This window comes from Canis lupus, chromosome 6 (genome assembly GCF_048164855.1).
Source record: "Canis lupus baileyi chromosome 6, mCanLup2.hap1, whole genome shotgun sequence".
In the NCBI taxonomy this organism is placed as follows: Eukaryota; Metazoa; Chordata; class Mammalia; order Carnivora; family Canidae; genus Canis; species Canis lupus.
The window spans coordinates 44,925,111-44,948,546 of NC_132843.1; the positions used below are offsets into that span (position 1 = coordinate 44,925,111).

The 23,436-nt window shown below is 37.5% G+C and overlaps 1 protein-coding gene across 5 annotated transcripts in view; it reads left to right on the forward strand.

The window, feature by feature from the left end:
* Positions 1-23,436, forward strand: part of SMYD3 (SET and MYND domain containing 3) — a 796,483-nt gene that overhangs the window by 687,356 nt on the left and 85,691 nt on the right. The gene's annotated exons all lie outside the window — the stretch shown is intronic.

Sequence of the window (23,436 nt, forward strand, 5' to 3'; positions counted from 1 at the left end):
TCAGCAGGGGGACATGAAGGTAACAGGGTCACATAGCTCATTGGGTTGGCCTGGCCTCACCCATGTGGCAGAGGGTTCCAGGAAGAGTCAGTGGGCAGGCTTCAGTGTACAAGCATGTCCCAGGTCTGCTTGCATTGCATCTGCCAATATTCCATGGGCCAAAGTCAGTCACAAGGCCAGCCCAGAATCAAGGGTGGGTAAAGCCTCTGGCAGTTATCCTATTGCAAGGATGTGGGACTGTGAAGAGGAAGATGTTATGACCACCAAGGCAATCCACATAGCAGTACTGTGTTGGTGTTCTGGAACATTCAGTGAATCTAATGAAATTCATAGACCTTCTTTCTAGAAAACCATCTCCATCTGACCAATTTGTTTTTAGGATCAGGGACTCTTGAACTCCCTGTGGTCCATCAGTGGATTCCTGGAGGCCTTCATCTAACGAGAAATAGACTTGCTACCTTTCAAAATCACTTATGGGAATTACATTGGCTCGTCATTTTAAATTCATTACGGAAAGAAAAAAGCCATAACAGAAGGCGCTGGTAGTAACTCACAGGCCAAATGAGCAGGGTTCACCGACAGAACCCTGTGTTTGCCAATTTTCTGAGTGAAATTTACAGTCAGCAATGATCCTGGATAAAGAGATTTGCCCTTACATCTCCTAGAGAAAGCGTGACAGGCTTTTAAATCCCTCTCCACTCACTTTCCGGTGTCTGAGAGAAAGGTCCTTAAGAGGTAGGGGCTCTGCTTGCATCAACTTCTAATAGAAGGCAAACATTTAAGCTGTGGTCAACATTTACCCAGTATCTTCACAGCAAAATAATTTTGGAGAAGGGGGAAGTGGATGGAGAGCACAGTGTAAAACCTGTGTCACCAGTGACTGATGATTTACTGCTGCACCAGCCTTCATGACTGTGATTTCATTAATCCATAGTCATCGTAGCGGCAGGCTTTTTTCACATCAGTAACTTGACGCCATTAGTTGTTCCTCTGGGATGAGAGCACATTTAAACTGAAAATGAATACAGTGGGCATAATTTATAGCCATGCCATATGAATGCCAAGAGTGCAAGGAGGAAGGCTGCCTGGAAAGCTGCCTCCCTCTGGGAGCACCAAGCAGGCCTCCTCCAGCCAGCACTAGGCAGCAGAGGGTGGCCAGTGCGTCACGAGGCCAGACAGCCACAAACCACAGAGGTCCTTCTGTCAAGCTTCACTGCAGGAATGAAAGAGAAAGGCAAAGGGGAGAAAGCCCTCCCCTGAGTTAGGTCTTGAGAATTCTCTTCTAGCCCAATCAGGAAATGATGCTGCACTCAGAGGAACCCACTGGGATTCCACAGGGAGAAGATTCTGGGCATTACTTTTGGAGATTATAAAATCCTATGACAAGGAATCATCGGCAGAAGCTTCAGGAAGACATTGGAGCCCTCCTTTTACCTAAGGTCTGTAAGAGATCAGGCTGAGAAGGGTCAGCACCCCCACCCCACCCCCAGAGAGGGACATTCCCTTAACCTTTTCAAGGTTTGGAAGCATTAAAATGCTATGGTCTCACAGTCAATGTAGTCAAAACCAATTCAGAACATCAAAGACCGGGGATCCCTGGGTGGCGCAGCGGTTTGGCGCCTGCCTTTGGCCCAGGGCGCGATCCTGGAGACCCGGGATCGAATCCCACATCAGGCTCCCGGTGCATGGAGCCTGCTTCTCCCTCTGCCTATGTCTCTGCCTCTCTCTCTCTGTCTCTCTGTGACTATCATAAATAAATAAAAATTAGAAAAAAAAATTTAAATTAAAAAAAAAAAAGAACATCAAAGACCAGTTCCCTGCCTCATATACTGCACTCCACACTACCATCATCTTTCCAGCTCTCAGCACAGAAACTGAGTCACCAACTCTCTCCTCCAACAAAGGAATAAGTTCTGTCCATTCGTCCTCCAAAGAGCTTTTTGTCATTTGGGGCATTTTTATTCCTTACTGTCCCCAGGCTCTTTGCAGGTCCCGGCAACTCATTCCTCAGCCCCTGCCAAGACCTCCTTACCAGTCTCACCCATCACCCCTCCGTTCTCTTCCTCCATCCAGAGCTGCCAGAGTCACCTCCCTAAAATACCTGCTTCCTTGTCTCTTATAACCCCTCTGCTCCAAAGCTTACAGTGGCTCCCCACTGCCACTAGACTCAAAGTCCAGTCTTCAGACTGGCATCCATGGTCCCAAACAGCTGAATCTTAGACTTCCTGTTCCCCAAGTGCACTGCCACTCTAGCTGGGTCAGTACCTGCCCGCCCCCCCACACACAATCCCCCCATTCCCTGAATCACGCCCTCTTCTTTGTCACTTTCTTGTTTGTTCATACTGACTAAAAAATCCCTTCTCCATCTGTCTAAACCTGAGCAGTTCTCAAAAACCTAGCCTGAACCTCCTTCCTCCTGTACCTTTCCTTCTTTTTAAATGAAATATGGTCTGGCCTGTAACTGTTCTGTAACCCCTCTCATCTGCAATTACCCTATGCAGTGTTCAAGTCCTATCAGCTTTGGCTCTTGGGATTTCTTCAGGTTGAATGTCCTATGTGTTCCTATCACTTTGGAAACACCTTTTACTCAGAGGTACAACAGGATGTTTCAGACTCACTTTATACTTTCCCATTCAGACTTGGAACTAGCTGTTCTTTAAGGAGCCTTGGTCTTGTTTAAATTTTTAAAATTTTTTCTACAGTTATATGTCCTTAGGCAAAAAATTGTATTGTCACAACACTGTGTTTAAAAGTTTGCTTATTCTTTTCAGTGTGATTATAGAATCCATTTGATATCCAATTAGATTTTTTTCTATTCAACTGTAAAGTTTTCCCCATTACTGCTTTATATTGGTATATAAAAATCAATATAAATACATAACATAAGCATATATTTTGCTGTTACAAATAATGCCATAATGAATAACCTTGTGCATATGGTTTTTTTGTATTGCTGGAGATGTGTCTTTAGGATAATTTCCCAGAAGTGAAATTACTGATTCAAGGGTAAATGCATATGTAATTTTTTTAGGTAATGTCAAATTTACCTTGAGAGGGATTATATAACAATGCCTGCTTCCACCTCAGTCTTGCCAACATAATGAGTTTTTCAGCTTTTCAATTTTTTGCTAGGCTGATGGCTATATCAGTATATTTTTCATTTTCTTTTGGTGGAGTTTGATGTCTTCAAATATTTAAAAGCTTTTTGTCTAATTTTTTGTGAACTATATTTACATGTCTTTTGTCATTTTTCTTTTAGATTTTTTGGGCCTTTTTTCCTTTATCTTTAGTTGTGTCTATATTAGGAGGATTTTCCCTTTATATGTAATGTTTAATCTCTGTTTACTTGTTTATTTGACTTTGCTTTAATATTTTGCTCTGAATTCCTTTGGAAAACATTTTCAAAAAAACATTCCATAAGAAATCTACTCCAGAATAAACCAGGGTCCTGTTGTAAAGTTAGGCACCACTAACCTTCCCAGATGGTCCTTGGTTCTTAGCACTTCCTGAATTGAGTGGATATTAAAAAAACAAAACAAAACAAAACAAAAACACATTCTTCTACTGCCCATTCTACGATCTTCCTGTCTTTAGCCAGCATCCTCCCTGGTCAGGGTCCTTTACCTGGTGGAATGATTCAGTTTACTATTCCTGAACTGTCTGGTACTTAGTGGTCTTGCCTTTTAGGGTTGCCTCATGTTCCATTAAACTAACTTGCAGGTTAGAGAAGCCCCTGGTTCAGACTTGGTCTTTCTTCACCCCACTATATGACAGAGATTTAATATTTGGATTCAGTCAATCCAACCAGAACAGTAATCTGCTTCTTTGTTGATTCAGAGGCATTATGAGCCCCAAATGACCCTAAGGCCGTATCAATTTCCACAACAGTAGAGCCATTGTTGCATTTCCTGGAGGAATCATGTCTTCCTTAGAAACCAAGACATATAAACTAGCAGATCTAAAGGTCAGGGGATAGAAAGCAAAAATTCCACAAATACAGTATTAACTAATTGTGAGAAAAAATTATTTACATCCCATTTAAAGGTTAGTGCCAACCTAGCATATTAAAAGTAAACATGGAATAAAGACTGTACGTGTCCCAAATGTGCTTCCCATAAGTACTGTCTTAGGACCTACTGGATGAATTTCATTCTTTAATTTTCTTTTTTTACAATATATTTATTATATTTCTTATTGAAGTATAGTCTTAATTCCATAACTGGGAGACTGTACACCCCACTTTGCTTCATCATTTTGCCCATATCCTCACCCACTTCCCCTCCAACAACAACCCATTTATTGTCTGTATTTATGGACATTTCTGCTTTTTGTTTGTTCATTTGTTTTTGTTTGTTTGTTTTACATTACACATATAAGTGAAATCATATGGTGTTTGGGGGTTTTTGTCTGAATTATTTCACTTATGATAATACCCTCTAGGTCCATCCATGTTTTTGCAAATGACAAGATCTCATTCTTTTTCATAGCTGAGTAATATTTCATTATATAGATCACATCTTTATGCATTCATCTATCACTGAATACTTAGTTTGCTTCCATATCTTGGCTATTGCTTACAATGCTGCAATAAACATAGGGGTGCATATATCTTTTCAAATTATTGTATTCATTTTCGTTGGATAATTATCCAGTAATAAAATTGCTGGATCATATATTTCTATTTTTAATTTTTTGAAGAAATTCTATACTGTTTTCCACAATGGTCATACCAATTTACTATCCCATCAATAGCACACGAGGGTTCCCTCTTACCCACATCCTTGTGTTGCTATCCCAAAACTTGTTACTTCTTGTCTTTTAATAATGGCCATTCCAAAAGTTTTGAGGTAACACCTCATTGTGGCTTTATTTGAATTTCCCTGATGATGAGTGATGTTGAGTGTCTTTTCATGTGTCTGTTGGCCATCTAGATGTCTTCTTTGGAAAAATATGTTGTTTCAAGTCCTCTGCCTATTTTGATTAGACTATTTGTTTGTTAGGTATTGAATTGTATACATTCTTTATATAGTTTGAATGTTAACTCCTTACCAGACATAACATTTGCAAACATCTTCTATTCATTAGGCTCCATTTTGATCTTGTTAATGGTTTCCTTTATTGTGCAAAAGCTTTTTAGTTTGGTATAGTCCCAATAATTTATTTTTCCTTTTGTTTCTTTTGCCTGAGGAGACCTATAAAAAAAATTACTCCCAAGGCTGATGTCAAGGGATTAATGCTGTATTTTCTTATAGTCTCAAGTTTCACATTTAGGTCTTCAATTCATTTTGAGCTTATTTTTGTATGTGGTGTTAAAAGGTGGTCCAGGTTCATTATTTACATGTACTGTCTAGTTTTCACAGAACCATTTATTGAAGAGACTGTCTTTCTCCCCATTGTATATTTTGCATCCTTTGTGGTATAGTAATTGTCCATATAAGCATCATTTCTGGGCTCTCTATTCTGTTCCATTAATCTATGTGTCTGTGTTTGCACCAGTACCATACTGTTTTGATTACTATAGATTTGTAATATATCTTGAAATCTGGGATTATGATACCTCCAGGTTTGTTGTTCTTTCTCAAGATTGCTTTGGCTGTTTGGGATCTTCTGTGGTTCCATACAAATTTTAAGATTATTTATTCTAGTTCTGGAAAAATACTATTGGTGTTTTGATAGGGATTTCATTGAATGTGTAGATTGTTTTGGGTAATATGGACATTTTAACAATATTAATTCCAATCCATGAGCATGGTATATCTTTCCATTTGTGTTGTATTTAACTGCTTTCATCAGTATTCTTAGTTTTCAGAGTACATGCCTTTCACCAACTTGGTTAAGTTTATTCCTAGATATTCTTTTGGGTGCAATTATAAATGAATTTTTTTATTAATGTATCTTTCTGCTACTTGTTTGTTAGTGTATAGAGACACAACAAAATCCTGTATTTTAATTTTGTATTCTGTAACTTTACTGAATTCATTTATTATAAGAGTTTTTTGGTGGAGTCTTTATGGTTTTGTTCTATGTATAGTATCATGTCACTATCTGCAAATAGTGACAGTTTTACTTCTTTCTTACCATTTTGGATGCTTTTATATCTTTTTCTTGTCTGATTGCAATGGCTATGACTTCCAGTACTATGTTGAATAAAAACGGTAAGAGTGGACAACCTTGTCTCATTCCTAATCTTAGAGGAAAAGCTCTTGGTTTTTCACCATTGAATATAATGTTAGCTGTGTGTTTATCATATACAGTCTTTTTATGTTGAGATTATTTCTTTTAAACCCAGTTTGTTGAGAGTTTTTATCATAAATTGATGTTGAATTTCATCAAATGCTTTCTCTGCATCTATTGATGATCATATGGTTTTTATATTTCAATTTGTTAATATGTAATACATTGATTTCCCAGAAGAAATCCCACTTGATGGTAGTAAGTTAATAGAATGAATGAAATGAAAAGAATAAGTATTAACTCTTCTTTAAATGTTTGCAAGAATTCACCTGTGAATCTGGTCTTAGACTTTTTTTGTTGGGAGACTTCTGATTTTTGATCCAATTTCATTACTAGTAATCAGTTTGTTTAGATTTAAAATTTCTTCCTGATTTAGTTTTGGAAGATTGAATGTTTCTAGGAATTTAGTCATTTCTTCGAGATTGTCTAATTTGTTGCCATATAATTTTTCATCATAGTCTCTTCTAATCCTTTGCATTTCTGTGGTGTCATTTGTTATAGATTCTCCCCCTTTCATTTCTGATTTTACTTATATGGGTTCTCTTTTTTTCTTGGTGAGTCTGGCTATAAGTTTATCAATTTTGTTTATCTTTTTCAAAGAACCAGCTCTTGGTTTCACTGATTTTTGTCATAGTTTTTTAATCTCTCATTTATTTCTGCTCTGATCTTTTTATTATTTCCTTCCTTCTACCAGATTTCATTGTTTACCTTTTTCTAGTTGCTTTACATGTAAGGTTAGATTGTTTATTTCAAGTTTTTCTTGTTTCTTGATATAGGCATGTATTGTTATAAATTTCCCTCTTCAAATGGTTTTCACTGGGTCTCAAAGTTTTGGGACTATGTTATTTTCATTTTCATTTGTCCATGTATTTTTAAAATTCCTCTTTAATTTCTTGGTTGTTTAGTATGTTGTTTAGCCTCTACAGGATTATACTCTTCTCATTTTTTTTCCTTGTGATTTATTTCTAGTTTCATACCATTATGGTTGGAAAAGATGCTTGATATGATTTCAGTCTTCTTAAATTTATTGAGACGTGTTTTGTGTGATCTCTCATAGAGAATGCTCCATGTGCCCCTGGTTGTTTTTGTAGTTCTCTGTTCCCTTCTTTTCCTGCAATCATTGACTTTCTTTCATGTTGTGCTTGGCTTCCTTTCTCTTTAGTTTTCCTGAATCTGTTATAGGTTTTTGGTTTGTAGTTACCCTGCCATTCATATATGCATCCTAAGCATATGGTCACTTAAGTTTGTTGGTAACTTAGGTTTGAACACATCTTTAAAAGAACTTTAAAAAAATAAAAAATAAAAAAAAATAAAAGAACTTTATTTTTACTCCTCCCTCCACATTGTATGTATATGTCATCATATGTTACATCTTTTTTGTGTGAATGAGTCCTCTAATTTTAGGTACAATTGAATTTACTGCTCTGTGTTTTAATTTTAATACTAGCTTATAAGTGAATGCTCTTATTACCTTTACTATATGATTGCTTTACTCATGAAATTTTTTCATATATATATATATAATTTTATATATATATATATTTTTCATACATATATATATAATTTTCTTTTAATTTAATGGCCTTTCTTTTCTGGTTAAAGAAGTCTCTTTAACATTTTTTGTAAGGCTCATTTAGTGGTGATGAACTCTTTAAAGTTTTGTTTGGGAAACTCTTTCTTTCTCTTTAACTCTGAACAATAATCCTGCCAGGAATTCTTGATTGTAGGATTTTTCCCTTCAGCACTTTGAATATATTATTCCACCCCCTTCTGGCCTGAAAAATCAGTGGGTAGCCTTATGGGGTGACCCATGTATATAACTAGTTGCTTCTCTCTTACTGCTTTTAACCTTCACTCTTTATCTTTCACCTTTGACATTTTAATTTAATTATATATCTTGGTGTGGATATATAACAGCCTTGGGTTCATCTTGTTTGGAACACTCTGTTTCCTCAACCTGGATGACTGCTTCCTTCCCCAGGTTAGGGAGGTTTTCAGCTATTATGTCTTTAAGTATGTTTTCTGCCCCTTTCTCTCTCTCTTATCCTTCTGGAGCCCTTTATAATGTGAATGTTGGTGCATTTGATGTTCCAGATACCCCTTAACCTATCCTTAATTGTTTTTAATCTTTTTTTTTTTTTTTTGCCATTTAGCCCAGGCACTTCACCTGTCTTGCAGATAACTGACACATTCTTCTGTATACTCTAATGTACTGTTGATTCCCTCTTCTATATTTTTCACTTCAGTTATTGTATTCTTTAACTCTGGTTATTTTTTATATTTTCTATCTCTTTGTTGAAGTTCTCACTGAGTTCATCCACTCTTCTCTCCAGCAGGTGAGCATCTTTATGACCATTACTTTGAACACTTCATCAGGCAGATTGCTTATCTCCATTTCCTTTAGTTCTTTTTCAGAGATTTTGTCTTGTTCTTTTTCTTTGGAGCATATTCTTCTGTCTACTCATTTTGCTTAACTCTTTGTGTTTGTTTGTAGGAATCAGATGAAATATCTACTTCTCTTAAACTTGAAGAACTGGTTGTACCCTTATGTAGACTGCATGTGCCAGGAAATTTTGGCTGGTTGGCTTGGGCAGTGGGTCCTGGTGCACTCCATGCTGGGGTTGCTCTGGTGGGATAGCCCAGGGTGGGCATAGGTCAGAGAAGTCCCATGGTTTTCCACTCAGAGAGTGCCTTGGCAGGACAGATGAAGTGGGTATAAGCTGGAGTGTCCAGTGATGCTCCATGTAGGCAATGCCATGGCAACTCATCTGGAGCTGAAATGATGGGCCAGCTAGAGCACCTGGGTCCTGCTCCCATCCATGCTATCAAGGAAGAAGGGGAACATACATCATGGTCCTCAGAAACCCCTCTGATCTGGAGAAAGTTCCAGCAGCTCTTGTGACATTTATCAAGGTTCTAGGACTGGATCCTTTATATTGTAGTTACTCTTTTAAACCACAGATTTTTTTTTTCTGTGCCAGTGTGTCTAGTACTGGTATGGGCCTAGCTTCATAGGCTTGCGGCAGTGGCAGCCAGCTACAGCATCCAGACCCTGCTCCCTTTTTTGCTATGAAGGTGGAAGGTGAACATAAACAGTGATGTTCATCAGTCTCTGCAACCCAGGGAGAGTTTCAGCAGCTTCCCTGTGGTTTTGTCAAGGTTCGAGGGCTGGTTCCTTTATATCCTAGTTGCCCCTTTATTTTTTTTAGGATTTTATTTATTTGAGAGAGAGAGAGCACAAGGAGGGGATGTAGTGGTCAGAGAAAGAGGCAGAAGAAGGACCCCAGCTGAGCAGGAAGCCTGATGCAGGACTTGATCCCAGGACCCTGAGATCATGACTTGAGCTAAAGTCAGAAGCTCAAACCAACTGAGCCACCCAGGTGCCCCTAGTTGCCCCTTTAAATCATGGTTTTTATTCGTACCCCAGGGCAGATGAATCTTCCCCAATCCCTCAGTTCTATCCCTCCCCATTGCAGTTTACAGCATTGGGAGTGAGTGTTCCCTTCCTTACTGTGTCTCCATCTCTTTTGCTCTTCTCTATGTGGTCTTTCCACATTTTATTGTGAAAAAGCTGTTCAATCAGCCCTCAGTTCTTCAGGAAGAATTGCTGTATACAAGTTTGGTGTGTCCACAGAGGAGGTGAATTCACAGTCTCCCTACTTTGCTATCTTAGGCCCTCTCCAATTCTCTGACTTTCTTATCTTGTCTCTCTGTCTCCTATTTTCTATCTTTTGTATTTTTGCTTTACCTTATGAAAGATTTTCTCCATTTTACTTCTGAAACTTTTTGTAGGGCTTTGTCACTTGCAGTAGTAGCATTTTTAATATTCTTAAGCTTTTAAAAAATATTTCCGTTTTTTTAAAACAGCATTCTGTTTTTGTTTTATGTGTTTAGTATCTTATCTCTCTTTTTTTTTTGGTACTGACAGCAGGAAAAAGTTTATTTTTTTTCACTGAATCATTTATTTCTACCAAATTGCCTTTTTCTTATTGTTTATATTGGTCTCTATCTTTCATATTATATTTTTATTGGTGGTCATTGGCTCCAATAATGGAGCAGGACTTCATTAGAAAGGTGGAAGAGTTTATGGTTTCTGATCTGGAATGTTGAGTTTTGTGGTACAACTCTCCCAATCAAAACAATGAAAAATGCTGGGGGTGGGATGAGGGGGAAGACAAATTATTTAAAACACTGAAGAGACCAAAAGAACTAGAAGGCTTACAGGTTAATTTTTGGATGAACCCTGTAACAGAGAGGTTGGTAAACTCTTAGATATCAGAACCAAAGCTTCTTGTCTACTAACAGCATTTGTTGGTGCTATACACTTGGACTTTAGGGGCTTTATGAGAGAAAAGGAACACAAGTTAAGGCTTATGAATTCTAGGCAGTAAGACTTAAAAAAAAAAATCTGTCCATATTGAGCAGGGACCCTAAAAAGCTGAACAATTTTGTATGGGGAAATAGGCTCAGAGATGTCTTGGTGATGAGAAGAGCAGTAAATGAAAAATTAAAAGAAAGAAGAGGTAAAAGAAGACCCTATATCACTACTAATGACCAGCCTTTATTTTTCCCTATTTTAATGTTTGAAAGGTGTTCTTTCTTTCTTTCTTTTTTTCTTTCTTTCTTTCTTTCTTTCTTTCTTTCTTTCTTTCTTTCTTTCTTTCTTTCTTTCTTTCTTTCTTTCTTCTTTCTTTCTTTCTTTCTTCTTTCTTTCTTTCTTTTCTTCCTTTCTTCCTTCCTTTCTTTCTCTCTTTTCTTTCTCTTTTCTTTCTCTTTTCTTTTCTTTTCTTTTCCTTTCTTTCTTTCTTTCTTTCTTTCTTTCTTTCTTTCTTTCTTTCTTTTTTTCTTTCTTTCTTCTTTCTTTCTTTCTTTTCTTATAAACAACTAAAATACTTACCTTCCTGAAAACAAAAACATTCTCCTTGGAGAAATCCAGAAAAATATAAGGAACAAATCAGAAAGTGAGAATTACATTTCCTTCAATTTTTTTTTAATTTTTTATTTATTTATGATAGTCACAGAGAGAGAGAGAGGCAGAGACACAGGCAGAGGGAGAAGCAGGCTCCATGCACCGGGAGCCCGATGTGGGATTCGATCCCGGGTCTCCAGGATTGCGCCCTGGGCCAAAGGCAGGCGCCAAACTGCTGCGCCACCCAGGGATCCCCATTTCCTTCAAATATGCAGAGATCTACCATATTTGCAATCTGACATGCTTCCCTCAAGTCTTTTTTTTTCTTTTTTTAAGCTGAAGTGTAGTTGACACATAATATTATATTACTTTCAGGTGTACAGCATGGTAATTTAACAATTCTATATATTACACAGTGCTCACCACAGTACATGTGGTCATCATCTGTCAGTAAACAATGTTACTATGCTATTTTTTCCCCCATGGAGTTTTAAATTTTTTTTTATTTAAATTCAGTTTAGTTAATATATAGTGTATTATCAGTTTCAGGGGGACAATTTAGTGATTCATTAGTTGCATGTAATACTCAGTGCTCATCATATCACATGCCCTCCTTAATGTCCATCACGCAGTGATCCCATCCCACCCCTCTCCCCTCCAGCAACCCTGTTTGTTCCCTAGAGTTAAGAGTCTCTAATGGTTTGCCTCTCTGTATGTTTTTATCTTGTTTTTCATTCCGTTCCTCTGTGTTCATCTGTTTTGTTTCTTATATTCCACAAGTGAAATCATATGGTATTTGTTTGACTGACTTATTTCACTTAGCATAATACCCTCTATTTCCATCCATGTCATTGCAAATGGCAATATTTTGATTCTTTTTGATGACTGAGTAATATTCCTGTGTGTGTGTGTGTGTGTGTGTGTGTGTGTACCACATCTTCTTTATCCATTCATTTGTCAATGGACATCTGGCCTCTTTCTATATTTTGGCTATTGTGGACATTGCTATGTAAACATTGGTGTGCATGTGCCCCTTTGAGTCACTATGTTTGTATCTTTTGATAAATACCTAGTAGTGCAATTTCTGGGTCATAGGGTAGTTCTATTTTTACCTTTTTGAGGAATCCCCATACTGTTTTCCACAGTGGTTGCACCCAGTTTGCATTCCCACCAACAGTGTAAGAGAGTTCCCCTTTCTCTGCATTTCTCACCAACATCTACTGCTTCCTGAGTTGTTAATTTGAACCATTCTGACCTGTGTTTTGTGGTAGCTCCTTGTGGTTTTGATTTGTATGTCCCTGATGCCAAGTGATGTTGAGCACTTTTTCCTGTATCTGATGGCCATTTGTATAAGACCAGCCTTTATATGAATTTGCAATCCAAGTAGCTAAAGCTCGGGCTGACTAAGGAATGTCTAGTTGTGAACTGACTTGAGGTGGTTCTCAGCTGGCAGCTCCCTCAAGGCTGTGGCAGAAACAAATGAAGAACTGCACTGGAGAAGGATATATTCATCCTAGGTCCCTAGGAAAACCCACAAGTAATTTTTGAAGGTCAGTGAATGACCAGCCAAGGATAATCAGTAACTCAAGAACAAAAATAACATGACTTCCAGAAAAACAAGACTTACTTATGATCTAAATACTGGAAATACCATATACACATTTTAAAATAGTTAAGTTTACAGGATGTCTGAGTGGCTCAGCAGTTGAGTACCTGCCTTTGGCTCAGGTTGTAAACCCATGGTCGTGAGAGTAAGTCCCACATTGGGCTCCCTGCAAGGAGTCTTCTTCTTCCTCTGCCTCTTTCTCTCTCTGTGTCTCTCATGAATATATAAATAAAATCTTTAAAAATAAAATAGTTAAGTTCACTATTTTAATAAATAAATGATAGACTTTTTAAACTATAAGGAATAAGGAATTATAAAAGGTGATATATTTGACAAGGATCATACTGATACTAGAGATGAAAAATACATTAACTGAAATGGAAGCTGCAGTGGACATCTTTTACAGCAGCCTCATCATCGAGAAGAGGAAGTTAGTGGACTGGCCGATAGGTCAAAAGAAATTACACATAATGCAGCACATAAAGAGAAAAATATAGAGAACATAGTAAGTTAAGTAATGAAGAAACAGTAGGAAGGTCTACTGTCCATTTCAGCTAAGACCCATAGGATAGAAGAGTGAGACCATATTTGAGTTCAGTGGCTAAAAATTTCACAAAAGTACTAATCCACAAATTTAAAAGTCCATGAATCCCAAGCATGATAAATAAAAATAATTTCACAACAGATAAAACATTGTGAATTTAAAGAAACTACAGAAAAAGAGAAAATCTTAAAAAGAACCAGAGTAGGGATGCCTGGGTGGCTCAGCAGAAGGGCTCAGGGCATGTTCCTGGAGTTCCGGGATCGAGTCCCACAGGGGGCTCTGTGTGGGGAGCCTGCTTCTCTCTCTGCCTGTGTCTCTGCGTCTCTCTGTGTCTCTCATGAATAAATAAATAAAATCCTTTATTTTATAAATAAAGAGTAAAAGGTAAATAAAGAGTAAAAGGACAGATTACCTTCAAAAGAATCTGAGTTAGAAATACAGGTGACATCAGCACCACTAGAAATCAGAAACGATGGAATAGTGTTTTCAGTTGATGAAATAGGGTAACTATTAGCTTAGATTGTTACACCTTGCAAAGGGATCTTTTAATAATGAGGGTGGAATGAAGACATTTAAAAATAAAAACCAAGAGGTTTTATCATTTAGAGACCCAAATGAAAAAATGCTAAAGGAGATGCATCATATGGAAGGAAACGTAATCACAGATGGATGGTCAGAGTTCTAAGAAGAATCAGAAAAGAAAGAAAATGGTGAATATTTGAACAGGTATACATGAAGTTTATCTTTATAAAACAGTAATAAGGGGATCCCTGGGTGGCTCAGCAGTCTAGCACCTGCCTTCGGCCCAGGGCATGATCCTGGAGGCCCGGAGATCGAGTCCCACATCAGGCTCCCTGCATGGAGCCTGCTTCTCCATCTGCCTGTGTCTCTGCCTCTCTCTGTGTGTCTCTCATGAATAAATAAATAAAATCTTTAAAAAAATAAAATTAAAATAAAGCAGTAATAATTTACTAAGGTTAAAAGACATAAATTAGATTATGAAAATCCTTATGTACTATAAGGAAGGAGTAAATAAACTCAAGATGTTCTAAGATCCTTGTATTATCTAAGTTGAGGGTAAAGATTTTGATTAACTTTAGACTTTGATAAGTCAATTATGAATGTTTAACTTCTAGGATAACCATCAAAAGGGAGTCCTAGTGTATAACATACAAACTCTTAGAAGAGAAAAAGGGAATGATTTTAAAAATACACAGATATCTCCTTGCATCAAAAAAATAAGGAAAGGAGGGAAAAGGGGTGGGAGGAGGAGGGAGCAAAACTTTAAAAATAAGAGGGAATTTTTAAGCACAAAGTAAGGTATTAGACTTAAATCAACATATATCAGTAATTACACTAAGTGTGTTTTATTAAGAAAAATAAATATAGGGGCACCTGGGTGCCTCAGCCAGTTAAGTGTCCAACTCTTGATTTCAGGTTGGGTCATGATCTCAGAGTCGTGAGATGGAGCCCTGAGTCAGGCTCTGTGCTCAGCAAGGGGTGGAGGGGTGTCTCCTGTAGATTCTCTCTCTCTCCTTCTGCCCCTCCCCCAACTCATGTTTGCATGTGCACACTCTCTCTTAAATAAATAAATAAATCTTTTTAAAAATAGTAAATATAAACAGAGAAGATGTTTCTAGCAAAATATCAGACTAGATTTTAAAAGCCCAACTACATGCTGTTAATAAGATACATCTAAAACATAAGGATACAGGGGCAGTCCTGGTGACTCAGCGGTTTAGTGCCGCCTTCAGCCCAGGGCCTGATCCTGGAGACTCGGGATCGAGTCCCACATCAGGTTCCCTGCATGGAGCCTGCTTCTCCCTCTGCCTGTGTCTCTGCCTCTCTCTCTGTGTCTCTCATGAATAAATAAATAAAATCTTTAAAAATAAATAAAATAAAACATAAAGATACAGAATGTTTAAGGTAAAAGAAAAAGTATAGGAATCCCTGGGTGGCGAAGCGGTTTGGCGCCTGCCTTTGGCCCAGGGCGCGATCCTGGAGACCCGGGATCGAATCCCACATCGGGCTCCCAGTGCATGGAGCCTGCTTCTCCCTCTGCTTGTGTCTCTGCCTCTCTCTCTCTCTCTCTCTCTGTGACTATCATAAATAAATTTTTTAAAAAAATGTGTTAAAAAAAAAGGAAAAGTATAATATGCAAATACTAACCAAAAGAAATCTGGTGTGGCTACTAATAATGTACTGTAACAATATAACATAGCATATAATATATAGACTTTAAAACAAATGGCATTATTAGAAATAGTGATACATTTCTTAAAGATTTTATTTATTTATTCATGAGAAACAGAGAGAAGGGCAGAGACATAGGCAGAGGGAGAAGCAGGCTCCCTGTGGGAAGCTGATGCAGGACTTGATTCCAGGACCCTGGGATCATGACCTGAGCTGAAGGCAGACACTTAACTGTCTGAGCCCCGTAGGCATCCCAGAGCTTCAGTTTCTTTTCTCTTTTATTTTTTTTATAGATTTTATTTATTTATTCATGAGAAACACAGAGGGAGAGGGGCAGAGACATGGGCAGAGGGAGAAGCAGGCTCCCCACAGGGAACCTGATGCAGGACTCCATCTCAGGACCCCAGGATCGTGACCTGAGCTGAAGGCAGAAGCTCAACCACTGAACCACCCAGGTGCCCCAGAAATAGAGATATTAATCATAGCAAATAGTTAAATTTAACTATTTACTAGGAAGATACAATTCTTAAATTTGCAGGCATGTAATAATATAGTATTAGTATATATGAAACAGAAATGAACAGAATTAGTAAGACAAATAGAAATACCAACAATCATAATGAGATACCATTACATTATATTCATTGCTCATGAATCATAGAAGAAATTACAATGGAAATATGAACATTCCAACTGAATGATAACAAAATTTGTAGGGTCAGTAATATTTAACCAGATATAAATAGTCATAAATATGTAGGCTGGCAGTGTTCTAAGGTCCTCATGTCATACAAACACAAAATTAGGCTAAAAATGAATAAGCTAATAACCTATCTCAAGAGGTTAGAAAAGCTCAGCAAATATGCCCAACATAAAAATACAAGAAAGGAAATGATAAACATCAGAGCAGGACTTGAGGAAATATAAAGCAAGCTCAAAAAAGAGTGGATCAACAGCAATAACCACAAAACCAAGCTGAGTTCTCTGAAGACCAATAAAAGTAACAAACCTCTGGCAAAATAAATAGAAGAAAAAAGAAGATCCATATATCTAGTGTCAGGAATGAAAGAAACATCACTCCAGATGCCTCAGCATTAAAGATATGATTAGGGAATTAACAACATTATGCTAAGTTTTTTAGAAGACCAGTAAGATGAACAAATTTCTTAAATTTATGGGCAGCCTGGGTGGCTCGGTGGTTTGGCGCCTGCCTTCAGCCCAGGGCGTGATCCTGGGGACCCCGGATCGAGTCCCATGTCAGGCTCCCTGCATGGAGCCTGCTTCTCCCTCTGCCTGTGTCTCTGCCTCTCTCTCTCTCTCTCTGTGTGTGTCTCTCATGAATAAATAAATAAAATCTTAAATATATATATATATATATATATATATATATATATATATATAATTTATCACCAAAGTTGACTCAAAAATTTTTTAAATCTGGAAAATCATAAAACAATTAGTGGAAAACAATGTTGAATTTATACTCTTTACCACTCTTCTCACAAAGAAAATGACAAGCTGATTTGGTCTACCAAGACAGTTAAGGAAGAAACAAATTCAATTCTCTACAATTTTTTTCAGGGAACTGAATAGTAAGGAATATTTCCCAACTAATTTATTCATTTTACCTTAATACCGAAATCTGACAGTACAGAATGGAAAAGTGCAAACCAATTTCACTCAAGAATATAGGTGTAAGAATCCTAAAGAATAATAGCGAACAGGAGTTAGCAACGCATAATATATTGCTAAGCCAGTGTTAGCAACATATAAAATGATAATACATCCAATAATTCACTGCATTAGAGAGAGATTACCATGTGAACATCTCAGCATGTGCAGAAAAAGGGTTTGATAAAATTCAACATCTTTTCATGATTAAAAAATCCCAGCATACTCAGAATAGATGGAAACTTTTTAAAACGTTACCTTTTAAATAATTTTGTAATATTTTGTAATACCTACAAAAACCTATATATAACGAGCATCATACTTAATAGTGGATGTTTAAAGTTTGCCTTTTCTAGTAGAAAATAAGTCCTGAATAATGCACAGTAGAATGAATATAGGAATATTAGCATCATCAAACTTGCTTAGAGACTAGTTCTTAATTATTCCCACCACAAAAATGAAGTGATAATCATGTGATGTGATAAGGTTGCTAAATGGTACAATGGCAATTATATTACAAGATGTAAATGTATCAAATCAACATGTTGTATAGATTAAATTTACACAATAAATATATTGTAATTTTAAAAAAAGAAAATTTGCCTTTGATATCAAGACTTTTCTCAGCATAGGATGGGAGGTTGTAGTCAGTATAGTAAGGCAAGGAAAAGAAATAAAAAATTTAAGAATCAAAAGGGAATAAAACAATGATTTCTTTCAAATGAGAAACCCTACCATCCTCTGTTACTTTCAGACCCATAACTAGAATCAGATCTCAAATGCCATTTGGAGATGACCTCAGGAAGAAATTGCTTATATATGCTGAGGAATATGTGTAGGAATTGAGTCTAAAGATATTAGAGCAAGGAAAACAAAATATAATTCTAGATTAGGCTGAAGTTACCAATATGGGAACAAAATGCAGAGAATGTGGATTTAGTATTTTAATCTGGGAAGAGCTTTGACAATGTGCTTGATTGGTTGGCCAAAAATTAGATTCAATGGACTCATTCAGTGAGGTTGGGATGTCAGGACTTCCCTAATATGATCAAGAGGAAAGAATCCAAAGGGTAAAGGAGATAAAAATGTTGGAATGCTTTGTCATTTGCTACCACATTCCCATGACCACTCAATCACTGTAGCATCTCTCAGAGGACACCCCCTTTTACTAATACATTGACAAATGCTGATCGGCATCCTTGGAAAAACTGAAGTGGCTGTACTCTTCAGACCCAGAGATAATGATAAAAGGAACTAGTATTGAAAAGTGCTCTCCAGTTTAACAGGGAATAATGACATAACAGAGGGGCAGTGCTTATCCTCCAGAGACAAGATGGGAACCATAAGTATAGTACATAGCGTGAACAATGTGGTAATCAGAATATTTTTACTTCAAGCCGTTTTTTTTTTTTTTTTAATCAATTCACGTGGACCATCAGAGTAGTTTGCTTTCACTTGGTAGAGCCAGGAGTACACTTTTACCTCTGGCCTCTGTCACCTCTCTTGCCCAAATCTAGCTTTTGCTGATCTTGATTATTCTGGCATCCCTTGGAGCATCACATTGGTCCACTATGTTGGTGACATCATGCAAAATTAACTTAGTGAAGAGTAAATGGAAAGTGCCTGCCCTGATTTAGTAAGTCCCTACTGCCAGAGAGTGGGAGATAAGCCCTCCTCCAAATTTAGGACCTTGTCACAAACGTAAATTTTCTAACTTATAATAGTGTAGATAATTTAGTGTTACTCTCTTCAAAGTGGAAGATGAGGTGTTGCCCCTCATGGATCCTACCACTAAGAGAACTGCACAGGACTTGGTAAACTTTGGATTTTGATGTGGTGGCTGCCATATTTGTGCTACTTTGATCCATTTACCAAGTAACCTGTAAGTCTGTTTCAGTTTGTCCAAGAGAAGGCTCTGGAGCAGGCCAAGCTGCAGTTCAAGCTGCTCTGCAGTTGGGTATTTGAAGTCTCTATAGAAAATAGAGATACTGCATAGAGCATCTGCCATTCACCAATAGGAAAATCACAGTGAAGATCCCTAGAGTTTAGGAGCAAAGCTATTTCCTCTTCAGATAATGTTTCTTTTGATAATTAGCATGTGGCCTGCCCAGCATGAAGTGGGTGTTATCTAATTCATCAAGACATCAGGTTTGCTGCATGAAGATTCAATCCAGCACCAAGCAGAAATGGTATATACAGACATCAGGTACAAGTCATGAAGGTATAAGTAAGTTGCATAAGCAGGTGGCTCAGGTTTTCATGACACAAATCTTTGCTGCACTACTGCCTCCATTAATTCACACTTCTGGCCTTGTGGGGATTCTTTATAATCAGTTGACAGAGGAAGAAAAAAAAATGGGCCTGGTTGACAGATTGTTCTTTATGATATGCTGGCCTTAACCAGAAGTTGACTAATGCAGTATCACAGCATCAGAAGTGTTCCTGGGGGACACATGGGGGGCTCAGTTGGATAAGCATCTGACTCTTGATCTCTTGAGTTCAAGCTCTGTGTTGGGCTTCACATTCAGTGTGAAGCCTACCCTAAAAACTACAGAACACTTCTGAAAGAAATTGAGGAAGACACAAAGAGATGCAAAAATATTCCATGCTCATGGATTGGAAGAATTAATATTGTGAAAATGTCAATGTTACCCAGGGCAATTTACATGTTTAATGCAATCTCTATCAAAATACCATGGACTTTCTTCAGAGAGTTGGAACAAATCATCTTAAGATTTGTGTGGAATCAGAAAAGACCCCAAATAGTCAGGGGAATATTAAAAAAGAAAACCATAGGTGGGGGCATCACAATGCCAGATTTCAGGTTGTACTACAAAGCTGTCGTCGTCAAGACAGTGTGGTACTGGCACAAAAACAGACACATAGATCAATGGAACAGAATAGAGAATCCAGAAGTGGACCCTCAACTTTATGGTCAACTAATATTCGACAAAGCAGGAAAGACTATCCACTGGAAGAAAGACAGTCTCTTCAATAAATGGTGCTGGGAAAAAATAAATAAATAAATAAAATAATAAAAAATAAAAATAAATAAATGATGCTGGGAAAATTGGACATCCACATGCAGAAGAATGAAACTAGACCACTCTCTTGCACCATACACAAAGATAAACTCAAAGTGGATGAAAGATCTAAATGTGAGACAAGATTCCATAAAAATCCTAGAGGAGAACACAGGCAACACCCTTTTTGAACTTGGCCACAGCAACATCTTGCAAGATACATCCATGAAGGCAAGGGAAACAAAAGCAAAACTGAACTATTGGGACTTCATCAAGATAAAAAGCTTCTGCACAGCAAAAGCAACAGTCAACAAAACTAAAAGACAACCTACAGAATGGGAGAAGATATTTGCAAATGATGTATCAGATAAATGGCTAGTATTCAAGATCTATAAAGAACTTATTAAACTCAACACCAAAGAAACAAACAATCCAATCATGAAATGGGCAAAAGACATGAACAGAAATCTCACAGAGGAAGACATGGACATGGCCAACATGCACATGAGAAAATGCTCCGCATCACTTGCCATCAGGGAAATACAAATCAAAACCACAATGAGATACCACCTCACACCAGTGAGAATGGGGAAAATTAATAAAGCAGGAAACAACAAAAATCCTCTTGGAGAGGATGTGGAGAAAGGAGAACCCTCTTGCACTGTTGGTGGGAATGTGAACTGGTGCAGCCACTCTGGAAAACCATGCAGAGGTTCCTCAAAGAGTTAAAAATAGACCTGCCCTACGACCCAGCAATTGCACTGATTGGGGATTTACCCCAAAGATACAGATGCAGTGAAACGGCAGGACATCTGCACCCCAATGTTTATAGCAGCAATGGCCACAATAGCCAAACTGTGGAAGGAGCCTCGGTGTCCATCGAAAGATGAATGGATAAAGAAGATGTGGTCAATGTATACAATGGAACATTACTCAGCCTTTAGAAACGACAAATGCCCACCATTTGCTTCGACGTGGATGGAACTGGAGGGTGTTATGCTGAGTGAAATAAGTCAATCAGAGAAGGACAAACATTATATGGTCTCATTCATTTGGGGAATATAAAAATTAGTGAAAGGGAATAAAGGGGAAAGGAGTGAAAATATCAGTGAGGGTGGCAAAACATGAGAGACACTTAACTCTGGGAAACAAACAAGGGGTAATGTAAAGGGAGGTGGGTGGGGGTATGGGTGATGGTGATGGACACTGAGGGGGGCACTTGGCAGGATAAACACTGGGTGTTACACTATATGTTGGCAAATTGAACTCCAATAATTTTTTTTTTTAAAGCAGCTTTTAGGAGGGAAACTGGGTTTCCAGGAAACAAAATAAGTATGACTCTGAATAATGAGAGTATCTTCTTCCTTAAAAGAAAAAAAGAAAGAAGAAAGAAACAAAAAGGAAGGAAGGAAGGAAGGAAGGAAGGAAGGAAGGAAGGAAGGAAGGAAGGAAGAAAGAAAAAAGAGCGTTCCTGAAAGACAATGAAAATAAATCCTCCCAACAGTCAGAAGTGCAAAAACAACATCCAGTTTTCCACTTTATCTGGATGAAATGAGAGCCTGGGGTACAGAGCTGTATTAATACATGGAAGTGGCTACTGGTTAGATCATGAGCTTGATAAGAAATATTAAATAAGATTGGTAACTAAGAGTTTTATAGGGAAGAGATATGTGGGTATACCTCTTGAAATGGGCAGAATATGAAGATATCTCCGTTCCACTTGATAGCTCTTTAAAAGGCATCTACTGCAAAGGCAGTTCTCAGTAATCAGGTGGACAAAATGATCTATTTGGAAGCTCAGTCAATGTCACTTACCAACCCCCTGACATGTGATCAATAAACGTATGCTTCCATGTAGGCAGGGATAGAGACTATTTATGAGCTGAATAAGATAGAATTCTTCTCAGGGGCACCTGATACCTCAGTTGGTTAAGTGTTTCTTGATTTCAGCTCAGGTTGTGATCTCAGGGTCCCGGGAGCAAGCCTTTGTCAGGCTCCTTGCTCAGCAAGGAGTCTACTTTTCTCCGTCTCCCTTAGATGTTTCTCAGTATTCCACTCTCCTCCCAGACAACGCAAAAATCTTAGCATTTCTTAACTTCATCACATCTCTCCTGATTTGCAGGCTATCTTTGCTGTGTATTTGTATTACAGTTTAAATCCCATGAGATTATTGTTTTATAATTTCAGTGTTCATTTAGATTTGCCCACATGTTTATCTTTTTGTTGCTTGTTTCTCCCTTCCTTCTGAACTTCTGTCTGAGGTCACTTTCCTTCTGCCTAAAGAATGCCATTTAGTGTTGTCTTAATGGTGAATATGTTGATGATGGATTCTCTTAGTTGTCATTTGCCTAAAAATGGCTCCATTTCCCTTTCACCACTGAAATATATTTTCACTGGAATTCTAGATTGGCAGAAGTTATATTTCAGTACTTTGAGGATTTGATTCTATTGCCTTCAACTGCCACAGTTTCTAGAGAGAAGTCATATATTATTATCCTGTTGTTGTTCCTTTGATAATAATCATTTTTATTTCTCCATGTAGCTCTTTTTCTTTTCCCCTTTTAGCAGGTTCACTATGATGTGTTCAATTTGGGATTTCCTTTCATTTATCCTATATGGAGTTTATAGGTCTTCCTGAATGAGTGGTGGTTTGATGTTCAATGTCATGGAAAACTCTTAGCAAACGTCTATTTGAATACTGCTTCTGACCCATTCTTTTGCTTCTTCAGAGACTCCAATTCATGTATGTTAGACCTCCTTTCTGGGTCCCCTCGTCTGCTCCCTTTCTTCTATTTTTCATTTTTTGACTCCTTCATTTCATATTGATTATTTTCTTCTGAATTTCCTTCCAGTTTATCGGTTCTTTTTTTAGCTAAGTCTAATTTGCTATTAGACTTAACCTCTTAGTTCTTAATTTCAGCTGCTTTATGTTTTACTTACAGAAGTTTCTTTTTTAAATAGCCCAGTTTCTACAAAAAGATTCTCAATTTTGTCTTTCTTCTTGCTGAATATAATAAGCATATCTATTTGAAAGTCTGTCTCTGGTCCTGCTGTTATCTGGGCCACTGTAACTGTATGAAGTATATGTTGTTTCTTTTGGTTTTCCTTCATGTTGTTTTTATCTTTGTAGGCCTGATTTTTAAAGATTTAGTATACTATTGCATATACTGATGATATAGAAGAAATCATAGAAGTAATTCAGTACATGGGAAAATGTCATTTTGGCCAGATAAACTAGCAATCTGAGATCACCATA